General features: G+C 41.1%; 1 non-coding gene across 1 annotated transcript; it reads right to left on the minus strand.

Moving 5' to 3' along the window:
- Positions 1-1001: 1001 nt before the first annotated feature.
- Positions 1002-1073, minus strand: TRNAC-ACA (transfer RNA cysteine (anticodon ACA)). The gene has a single exon. It is a non-coding gene; the product is annotated as a tRNA-Cys (tRNA).
- Between the last annotated feature and the right edge of the window lie 10599 nt (positions 1074-11672).

Genomic DNA, 11672 nt, shown 5'->3' on the forward strand with positions numbered 1-11672 from the left:
GGTCAAGGAGCTGAGATCCCAAGCTCATGGCCAAAACATCAGACTACAAACAGAAGCAATATTGTAGCAAATTCACCAAAGACTTTAAAATGATCTGCCTTAAAAAATATTTACAACAGAAAGAGTACAAACCAGGTGAATAAGCAGGAGTGAATGAAGTATGATTGTAGGCATCATAATGATCAAAATGTGTAGGTTTTTGCAGATGGTGAAGAGGCTGGATATTCATGTTAAAGAGTAAATCCAAGTGGGCTCTTGGGTAGCTATTTCAGAGAATGGCTATCCTATCTATTGCAGGGAGGTTAGGTAATTGGGAAGTGTTCAGAAGATAAGTGTTCTGCTGGCTCAGTGGGTAAAGAGTCTGCCTGCAATGTGGGAGATCCAAGTTCGGTTCCTGGGTTGGGAAGATCCCCTGGAGAAGGAAATGGCAACCCACTCTAGTATTCTTACCTGGAGAACTCTATTGTCAGAGGAGCCTGTACGGCTACAGTCCATGGGGTCACAAAGAGTCAGACACGACTGAGTGACTAACACATTTTCTGAAGAAAATAAAGCAATTCAATTTGTTAATCTCTAGGACTGACTTACTGAACTGGCTTGCTTTCTTAAACAATTGGAGTAAGGGCAGGGAGATAGCAGAGATAGGTACCTCTAGCAACCGATTAGATGGGAAGTTTAGATGGAGACACATAAGAAGTAGTCCAAGGCCTACAGAGGGTAGTTTAACAAAATGTGAGATTGTAGGTATGGTGACCATAGAATTGTAGAGAGGAGGGATTGATGTGCTTTGTTGATCATGCAGATCTTGAGTGATAAAGTAGGGCAAAATAAAGAGAAAATATAGGATCTGGAATTTAAAGTCATTTATCAAGTCATGAAGTCGCTCAGTCATGTCTGACTCTTTGTGACCCCACGGACTGTAGCCCACCAGGCTCCTCCATCCATGGAATTTTCTAGGGAAGAGTACTGGAGTGGGCTGCCATTTCCTTCTCCAGGGGATCTTCCCAACCCAGGGATCGAACCTGGGTCTTCTGCATTGTGGGCAGACGCTTTACCATCTGAGCCACCAAGGAATAGTTATAAATGACATTACCTCATTTTAGGCTGCTGCACTATAGTGGAATTAGGAGTAGGTAAGAAGGAGATAGCTATTTGGAACAACATTTGAGGGAATTCTTTATCTTCGGAGATCTGACATTTCCAGTAAAAGCAAGGCCAGGGTTTGTCAGGTGCTCTGCTTTTGGACAAATGAGCTGGCTGTTGAGTCTCCTTCTTCTTCTTGGCAGAAAAATCATATTGCAGCTTATAAATTAAGAGAGCACCAGTAAGGAAATTTCATTGAGCATTGGTATGGCTAATGGCCCTGAACATTTGAGGAAATGCATCCGTTAAAAAAAAAAAAAAGCAGAGTCCAAAAACAGACTGTTAGGAATAGGAATAATCGAAGGATAGGTGATCACAGAGAAAGGGACTATAGGCATCTGGAAAAGATGGAATGAGGGGAGAACAGGATTCAGGAGATAGATGATTACAGGTGGTGCAGGTTCTGCAGTTCTTGCTGATTTAAAAAAAAATTGTTTTAAATTTATTTTTGGCTGTGCTGGCTCTGGGGCGCTGTGAGGGCTTTTCTCTAGTTTTGGAGAGCAGGGGCTACATTCTAGTTGTGGTGCATGAGCTTCTTACTGCTCTTTTTGCTGAGCACAGGCTCTAGGGTACTTGGGCTTGAGCAGTTATACCTGAGCTCTAGAGCATGGGCTCAATTGTTGTGGTGCAAGGGCTTAGTTGCTCCAAGGCCTGTGAGATTCTCCCAGATCGGGGATAGAACCCGTGTCTTCTGTACTGGCAGGTGGTTCTTTACCATTGAGTCACCAGGGAAGCCTGTTGTTGATTCTTTTTACTATTTCTTAGATCTTTCTCCATTTCTCCTTACTCTTTGCCACCACCCCTCTTCAAATCACAGCCATCACTCACCTGGACTATTACAACACCCTCCCACCTTGGCTCTATGTTTCATGCCACCCTCAAACCTACCCCAGTTTATTTTCTACTTTTCTGTCAATGATCTTTCTAAAATATTCATCCGTTCACTCCACAGGTATTTGTGAAACACCAAGTATGCATGAGGCATTCTACTGGGTAGTGGTCAGACATTGATCAGCTAAGCATGTATGGCCACTGATTTCAGTGAGCTTGAAGCACTTGATTGTTTTTCATTGTTCAGTGGCCTAATTGTGTCTGACTCTGCGATCCCATGAACTGCAGCATGCCAGGCCTCCCTGTCCCTTACCATCTCCTGAAGTTTGCCCAAGTTCATGTCCATTGCGTTGAAGTCCTTAATGAACAGTGACAACAATGATTAAAAAGGCCAGGTATGGGAAGGATGATGGTGTGGTTGGAAGGAGAGAAGGGGCAGGGCTCTGAAAGAAAGATCCTAGAGGGAGTGATGTCTGTTATGTCAGAGTTTGGTTTTTAGCTGAAAGCATTTGAAAGGTTAGACGGGAGAAGGTTGTTGACCAGAGGAGATCTGAGTTTTGTAAAGGCCATTCTGGCAGCTGAATGGAGAAAAGTTGGGAGGATAATTACTAATTAAATTTCTTCCTTCTCTCCTTTCGAAGGATCTCCCAGTGTTCAGAGTTAAACACTGATTCCTTATGCTAGTATTCAAAAGCTTTTTGTAAACAATCCGTCCCTCTGCAACTAGTTTCATCAGTTGCTGGACCTTTTCTCACAGTTTACACCTCTGGTTCTTCATGCAAAATTACCTGGGGATACAGTAGAGATTGAAATTCTCAGGCCCCATCCCCAAGGATTTCATTTTATTAATTTTAGGGTTTGACTTCAAAATCTACACTTCCAAACAGTACCCCATGCTATCAGTCAGGACCAGTTGTTGTCCAAATATTGGACTGGCCGAAAAGTTCCTTTGCACTTTCCTGTAACATTTTAAGGAAAAATCTATACAATCTTTTTCGCCAACTAGTAGAACTTCCTGTTTTTCTCTATCTGCTTGGTCCAATATGGTAACTGCTGAACGCTTGAGATATGGCTGGTGCAACTAACTAAATTTTAATTGTGAAGAATTGAAATAAATTTAATTTAAAGAGCCACCTGTGGCAAATTGGCCAGTTCAGTGTGGATTCCAGTCTGAGACACTTCCTTTATGAAGGTTGTACTCAATGTGTGGTTTCTTGCCTCGTGGTCTAGGCACAATCTTCCCACTCTAGGAGCCTGCTCTCCACTAGGCACACCTCCTCCCTACATGGTCAGTTTCCATGGAGTCTATAGGTCTCTCCTACAATAGCTTCCTTTTGACCCCTTCAGATACAGAGTATCTTCAGATACAGAGTAGGTACCCCTTCTTCCATATTACAGACATATATCTCTCTTTATCCCCAACACCTTGAGAGCTGCCTGGATACAAAACTCTCTGTACATGCTTGTTGTAGAAATAAACAAATAAATGTAACAATTGAGACACAGAACAATAGGTGTTAGAACCATTTAACTGAATAAGGCATTAGGTAGACACTGGTCATTAGATGAGGGTTATTGTTTGTTTGCTGCAACTTTGTTATTGGAAACACCACAAAGCTGGACCGGAGAGAATTAAACTGTTCATGATCTTTAGTTGCTAATGAATTCAATGTATCATCTCCAATATCTTTGTGGATTAGTTAGTTTTGCAAAGTTTGGATGGCAGCATGTTTTCGGGAGAAATATTTTGGAGCCATACTACCTGGATTGAAACCCTGGTTCTGTTGCTTATCCAGCAACTGATTCTGTTGTTTAACCTCAGGGAAGATGTTAAGTTACTTAACATTTTTTTATATTCAGTTTCATCACCTACAAAATGTGTTAATTATAGTACTTACTTCTCAATGTTGTTAACAAATTAATATTTGCAAAGGTCTTAAGACAGTATCTGGCACATATTAAGGAATTAAGTGTTTGCTTAATAAATTAAAAATAAACTTGGCTCTTGGCTCCATTAATATCCCAAGCTTGTGATCTTTTCTCTTGGGCAAAAGAAGAATTAGAGGAAAATGTAGGCAGTGAATACACATTATCAATACTCAGCAACTACCCATGCCTTCTCGGATTCAACTGGGATGAAGAGATGGGATAATGTTATGAACACAGGGGCAGGCTTATGGTACAGTGCGTGGGTATGGTCAGTTTCTTCAGGCATGTCCAACTTTTTGCGACCCCATGGATATAGGCCTGCCAGGCTCCACTGTCCATGGAATTTTCTGGGCAAGGATACTGGGGCGGGTTGCCGTTTTCTCTGCCAGGGGATCTTCCTGATCCAGGGATCCAACCCACAACTCTTTTGTCTCCTGGATTGAAAGTGGGTTCTTTACTGCCACTTGATCTGAGTCACTCTGTCAATGGGAGATTACGAGAAGTAGGGTGAGAAGAAATTCTGGAAAGGTAAAAATGAAACAGCCAATATTTACATGAAATCTGGCATGATTTTGATGTAAAATGTAAATTTCTTGAAAATTGCCTCATGTCAGATCTCTTATCACCTTTTCAATCTAAGCCTAAAGTAGATTTTGAAAGCAGAATTTGAGCTCCCACTTTTCCTTTCTCAAAGAACACATGTTGGGCATTTGATATTTACTTGTCTAATTAAATTATAACCTTTTCTTAATAGAACTCTGCATTCTCTTCAGGAAAACTTCCTCCTTGCCATCACAGGCACTCCTGATTGGCAGGAATTAAAGGTGAGTTGCTACCTCTAGGAGATGGAAATGAATCCAATATAAGTTGATCTGACACTTTCCTCTAGGAATTACATTTTGAGGGGAATGATACATGGAAGGATATACCAATCCAGCCATTCATTACCTTGATACCTGGACCTCATAGTTAAGAAATTCCTATAACTTAAGGAAGAGTTTGCCCTGTTCCTGACTTAAATCTCTGGAATTCTGGCTTATTCAGAATTTTTGCTACTAACTATACCTCTAACAGATTCCATGTTCTGTTTACATGAGCCAAAGTTAGTCTATGATGTAAGGAATTCAAGCTGATACAATTCTATATTTACTTAAGTCATGATCTGGTGAAATAAATAGTGAACTCTGAAATTTTCCCCCAAAACACTGTTTTTTAATGAACTTTCTTACTGACTGTGAAGTAGAATAGGAAATTTCAGAGGTTGCACTAATGAGACTTCTTGACATAAAGAGGAAATGCTAGATGTTTAGAAACATCAAGTAAGAAATAACGGACTAATAAGGAAAGTCATATCTAAAAACCCATCTCTAGAACAGTCAGCAAACTTTTTCTAAAAAGGCCAGAGAGTAGATAATTTAAGCCTTGAGAGTAATAAAGTCTTTGTTAAAACTCTCAACTCTGCTCATTTCAGTTTTGTCACTCAGTCGTGTTTGACTCTGCGACCCTGTGGATTGCAGCAGCCAGGCTTCCCTGTCCTTTACCAACTCCCAGAGCTTGCTCAAACTCATGTCCATCTCATCTTTGATGCCACCCAACCATCTCATCCTTTGTCATCCTCTTCTCCTCCTACCTTCAATCTTTCCCAGCATCAGAGTCTTTTCCAGTGAGTCAGTTCTTCGCATCAGGTGGCCAAAGTATTGGAGTTTCAGCTTCAGCATCAGTCCTTCCAATGAATATCCAGGACTGATTTCCTTTAAGATGGACTGATCAGATCTCCTTGAAGTTCAAGGGACTCTCAAAATTTTCTCCAACACCATGGTTCAGAAGCATCAATTCTTCAGTGCTTAGCTTTCTTTACAGTTTGACTCTCACATCCATACATGACTACTGGAAAAACCATAGCTTTGAGTATATGGGCCTTTGTCAGCAAAGTAATGTCTCTGCTTTTTAATACACTGTCTAGGTTGGTCATAACTTTTCTTCCAAGGAGTAAGGGTCTTTTAATTTCATGGCTTCAGTCACCATCTGCAGTGATTTTGGAGCACCCCCAAATAAAGTCTGTCACTGTTTCCACTCAACTTTGCTATTAAAGCACAAAAGCAGCTCTAGCTGATGTGTAAACAAATGAACATGACCCTGTTCCAATAAAACTTTATTTACAAATATAGGCAGCAGATGAGATTTGGCTCACTAGCCACAGTTTGCTGACAGCTGCCTTAGAATTGTGCCTGGTGTATATCAGGCTTTCAATAAATATTCATTGACTGGATGAATGAAAAAGGGGTCAGTTTGTAGGCTGGATACAGTTCCCATCTGATGGTTTCTGTTTTCTCAGACTATTAGCAGTGAGAGATTTTTAATGACAGCAGAGTAGAGTTGGGGCTTTGAGACCATTAGCAAATTTCTGAAATAACTGCTGGTTGGGGACCATGTGTGATTCCAAAATCCAAATCTTATATATTGCTAGGAATAGTTTATTGGGAGGGAAGGAAAAGAACTAGCATCTATTAAAAGAGCTTAATGTCATTTGCATATAATAACGATCTTACCCCTTCCTTTCCAATTCAGATATCTTTTGATTCTTTGTCTTATCTGGTTTCTGGGGCTAGCACTTCCAATACTGTTCTGAATAGAAGTGGTAGAGGGGGCATCCTTGTCTTGTTCCAGATTTTAGTGGGAAGTCTTTTATTAATAGCTTTTCACCATTGGGGATTATGTTGGCTGTGGGTTTGTCATAAATAATTTTTATTATGTTGAGATACGTTCCCTCTGTACACGCTTTGATGAGAGTTGTTACCATGAATGGATTTTGAATTTTATCAGCTGCTTTCTTTGCATCTATTGAGACGATCATGTGATTTTTGTCTTTTCTTTTGTTCATGTGGTATATCACATCGGACCATCCCTGTTACCATGGGATGAGTCCAGCCTGATCATGGTATATCATCTTTTTTGTGTTTAGTTAAGTCTGCTAATATTTTTGTTAAGAATTTTTGCAACTACATTCTGTATACCTGAATCTAACTCGACATTGTAAATCAACTGTGTAGTAGTAGTGTTAGTCGCTAGTCATGTCCAACTCTTTGTGACCCACAGACTGTAGCCTGCCAGGGTCCTCTGTCCGTGGGATTCTTCAGGCAAGAATACTGGAGTGGGTTACCGTTCCGTTCTCCAGGGGATCTTCCTTACCCAGGGATTGAACCAGGGTCTCCTGTGTTGTAGCAGATTCTTTACCATCTGGGCTACAAGGAACTTTAATTAAAAAAAAAAAAAAAACAGTTTAATATAGTGCTTTTCAAGGAATGCTCTTTGGAAATTTGAAACAATCAGTTGAGGTGTTTGTTGATAGATGTGGGTTCTCAGACTGCTCACCAGACCTGTTGAATCAGAGACACTGAATGGACTGCTAATTTTCTCAAGATCCTAAAATGATTGTCATGCAAAATTTAGTTTGAGAACCACTGCTTTAATTTATATCAGCAACTTAAAATACATTATGTTTTCTTCACAATAATCTTTGAAAGAGGTATTATTAACCCCCATTTACAGATAGAGATACTGGAACTTAGAGAGGCAAAGAGAACTGCCCAAAGTCACATAGAACCTAAATGAAACCATGATGTTTCACATCCCCTCTTGTCTGTCTTAAAGCCCACACTTCCCCACTATGCCATTCTGCCTCTAGCATCAACAGCAAAACAGAAGTATAGATTAAATTATTCTAGTTCATTATCTGATTGGCATTATCTGTTGAAAGATCTAAAATACTACTGAGGTTCAAGAGGAAAATGAAAGAGCTTAAAATTGAATGTTTTGCCCTGAAACTTGAGGATTATGAGTTAAGGAGAAATAATCTTACTATACTGCTGGAGTCACAGGAATCTATGAATTAAGAAGGAGCTTCTCTGAACTGTATCATGTTTTTATTTTCAATTCAGTACAGTTCAGTTCAGTCGCTCAGTTGTGTCCAACTCTTTGCGACCCCATGAATTGCAGCACGCCAGGCCTCCCTGTCCATCACCAACTCCCTGAGTTCACCCAAACTCATGTGCATCCCTCCCAGCACCAGGGTCTTTCCAATGAGTCAACTCTTCGCATGAGGTGGCCAAAGTATTGGAGTTTCAGCCTCATTATCAGTCCTTCTAATGAATATCCAGGACAGGTCTCATTTAGGATGGACTGGTTGGATCTCCTTGCAGTCCAGGGGACTTCTTCAAGAGTCTTCTTCAGCACCACAGTGCAAAAGCATCAATTCTTTGGCGCTCAGCTTTCTTCACAATCCAAATCTCACATCCATACATAACTACTGGAAAAACCATAGCCTTGACTAGATGGACCTTTGCTGGCAAAGTAATGTCTCTGCTTTTCAATATGCTCTCTAGGTTGGTCATAACTTTCCTTCGAAGGAGTAAGTGTCTTTTAATTTCATGGCTGCAATCACCATCTGCAGTGATTTTGGAGCCCCCAAAAATAAAGTCTGATACTGTTTCCACTGTTTCCCCATCTATTTGCCATGAAGTGATGGGACCAGATGCCATGATCTTAGTTTTCTGAATGTTGAGCTTTAAGCCAACTTTTTCACTCTCCTCTTTCACTTTCATCAAGAGGCTCTTTAGTTCCTCTTCACTTTCTGCCATAAAGGTGGTGTCATCTGTATATCTGAGGTTATTGATATTTCTCCTGGCAATCTTGATTCCAGTTTATGCTTCTCCCAGTCCAACGTTTCTCATGATGTACTCTGCATAGAAGTTAAATAAGCAGGGTGACAATATACAGCCTTGATTACTCCTTTTCCTATTTGGAACCAGTCTGTTGTTCCATGTCCAGTTCTAACTGCTGCTTCCTGACCTGCATACAGGTTTCTCAAGAGGCAGGTCAGGTGGTCTGATATTCTCATCTCTTTCAGAATTTTCCAGTTTCTTGTGATCCACACAGTCAAAGGCTTTGACATAGTCAATAAAGCAGAAATAGATGTTTTTCTGGAACTCTCTTGCTTTTTCCATGATCCAGCAGATGTTGGCAATTTGATCTCTGGTTCCTCTGCCTTTTCTAAAACCAGCTTGAACATCAGGGAGTTCACAGTTCATGTATTGCTGAAGCCTGGCTTGGAGAATTTTGAATATTACTTTACTAGTATGTGAGATGAGTGCAATTGTGTGGTAGTTTGAGCATTCTTTGGCATTGCCTTTATTTGGGATTGGAATGAAAACTGACCTTTTCCAGTCCTATGGTCACCACTGAGTTTTCCAAATTTGCTGGCATATTGAGTGTAGCACTTTCACAGAATCATCTTCCAGGATTTGAAATAGCTCAACTGGAGTGCCATCACCTCCACTAGTGATGCTTCCTAAGGCCCACTTGACTTCACATTCCAGGATGTCTGGCTCTAGGTGAGTGATCACACCATCGTGATTATCTGGGTCATGAAGATCTTTTTTGTACAGTTCTTCTGTGTACTCTGGCCTCCTCTTCTTAATATCTTCTGCTTCTGTTAGGTCCATACCATTTCTGTCCTTTTTTGAGCCCATCTTTGCATGAAATATTCCCTTGGTATCTCTAATTTTCTTGAAGAGATCTCTAGTCTTTCCCATTCTGTTGTTTTCCTGTATATCCTTGCATTGATCACTGAGGAAGACTTTCTTATCTTTCCTTGCTATTCTTTGGAACTCTGCATTCAAATGCTTATATCTTTCCTTTTCTCCTTTGCTTTTCGCTTCTCTTCTTTTCCCAGCTATTTGTAAGGCCTCCCCAGACAGCCATTTTGCTTGTTTGCATTTCTTTTCCACGGGGATGGTCTTGATCCCTGTCTCCTGTACAATGTCACGAACCTCTGTCTATAGTTCATCAGGCACTTTATCAGATCTAGTCCCTTAAATTTATTTCTCACTTCCACTTTCTTTTCAATGACCTACCACAAAAGAGCTATATCAGAGATATTTTCTGTGCCTCTTGTTAGCTTCAATTTGAAGCAAACTCCTTTCACTTTATAAGCTGATAAACCAAAATTCACTCAAGCTGTGAAGGAGATCTAGAGTGGCTCCTTGGATGGAAATCCACTCCAGTACTCTTGCCTGGAAAAGCCCATGCACAGAGAGGCTCCTATAGTCCATGGGATTACAAAGAGTCAGACACGACTGAGCACACAAACATGGTCTACTTACTGGAACGTGACATGTTTAGTGAAACTATATAGGCCATTCCATTACGTTACAAAGGGCTTGCTGCTGCTGCTGCTAAGTCGCGTCAGTCGTGGCCGACTCCGTGCGACCCCAGGGACGGCAGCCCACCAGACTCCCCCGTCCCTGGGACTCTCCAGGCAAGAACACTGGAGTGGGTTGCCATTTCCTTCTCCAACGCATGAAAGTGAAAAGGGAAAGGGAAGTCGCTCAGTCATGTCTGACTCTTCGCGACCTCATGGACTGCAGCCCACCAGGCTCCTCCATCCATGGGATTTTCCAGGCAAGAGTACTGTAGTGGGATGCCATTGCTTTCTCCTTACAAAGGGTTTCCTAGGTGGTAAAGAATCCATCTGCCAGTGCAGCAGCTGAAAGAGATGTGGGTTTGATCCCTGGGTTGGGAAGATCCCTTGGTGTAGGAAATGGCAAATTGCTCTAATATTCTTGCCTGGAAAATCCCATGGACAGAGAAACCTGGTGGGCTGCAATCCATGGGGTCGAAAAAGAGTCAGACATGACTGAGCAAGCATGCACATTATTTACAAAATTATGCATATTATGGAGACCATCGTCCTCTTACTCAGTGGTGTCCAACTCTTTGTAACTCCATGGACTGTAGCTCACCATGCTCCTCTGCCCATGGTGTTTTCTGGGCAAGAATACTGGAGTGAGTAGCCATTCCCTTCTCCAGGAGATCGTCTCAATCCAGGGATTGAACCTGAATCTCCTGCATTGCAGGCAGATTCTTTACTGTCTGAGCCACCATGTAGACCATGCTTCAGCTCAAATCAGGTTCACTTAACTGACAATTGTTTCCAACTATGTAGTACCAGCATTTTGAAGGACAGGACTTGGTGAGATCCTTGAACTATGTTCTTGGGGTAGAGGAAGCTCCTGTGTATGTCTTCTGGAAAGGGAGCATATTTGGAGTCCTCCTGCCCTCCCACTGAGTGTTAGGTTATGTGAATTTCAAGTTGTACAGATTTGTTGCCTGGCTAATTTTATTCTAAGATTTAAATCTTTATGTAAAAAATTATTTTTTAATTGGAGGAAAATTGCTTTACAATGTTGTATTGGTTTTGGCCACACAACAATACAAATCAGCCGTAATTAAACATATATTCCCTCCCTCTGGGGATTCCGTCCCTTGGCCCAATCCCATTCCCTCTAGGTCATCACAGAGTGCTAGGTTCGGCTCCTTGTGTTATTAATATATAGCAGTTTTTCACCAGCTATCTATTTGACACATAATAGTGTGCATATGTTGATGCTTTTTCTCCATTTGTCCCACTTTCTCTTCCCCCCACTGTGTCTACAAGTCTGTTTTCTACATCTGTATCTCCAGTCCTTCCCTCCAAATAGGTTCATCAGTACTATTTTTCTAGATTCCATATATATACATTAACATATGATATTGGTTTTTCTCTTTCTGATTTATTTCACTCTGTATAACAGACTCTGCATTCATCCACCTCACTAGATCTGACTCAAATTCATTCTTTTTTTTTATGGCTAATACTTCATTGTACATATGTACCACATCGTCTTTGGGGCTCCCCTCATGGTTCAGCAGTTAAGAATCTGCCTGCAATG

This window comes from Budorcas taxicolor, chromosome 20 (assembly GCF_023091745.1).
Source record: "Budorcas taxicolor isolate Tak-1 chromosome 20, Takin1.1, whole genome shotgun sequence".
Taxonomy (NCBI): Eukaryota; Metazoa; Chordata; class Mammalia; order Artiodactyla; family Bovidae; genus Budorcas; species Budorcas taxicolor.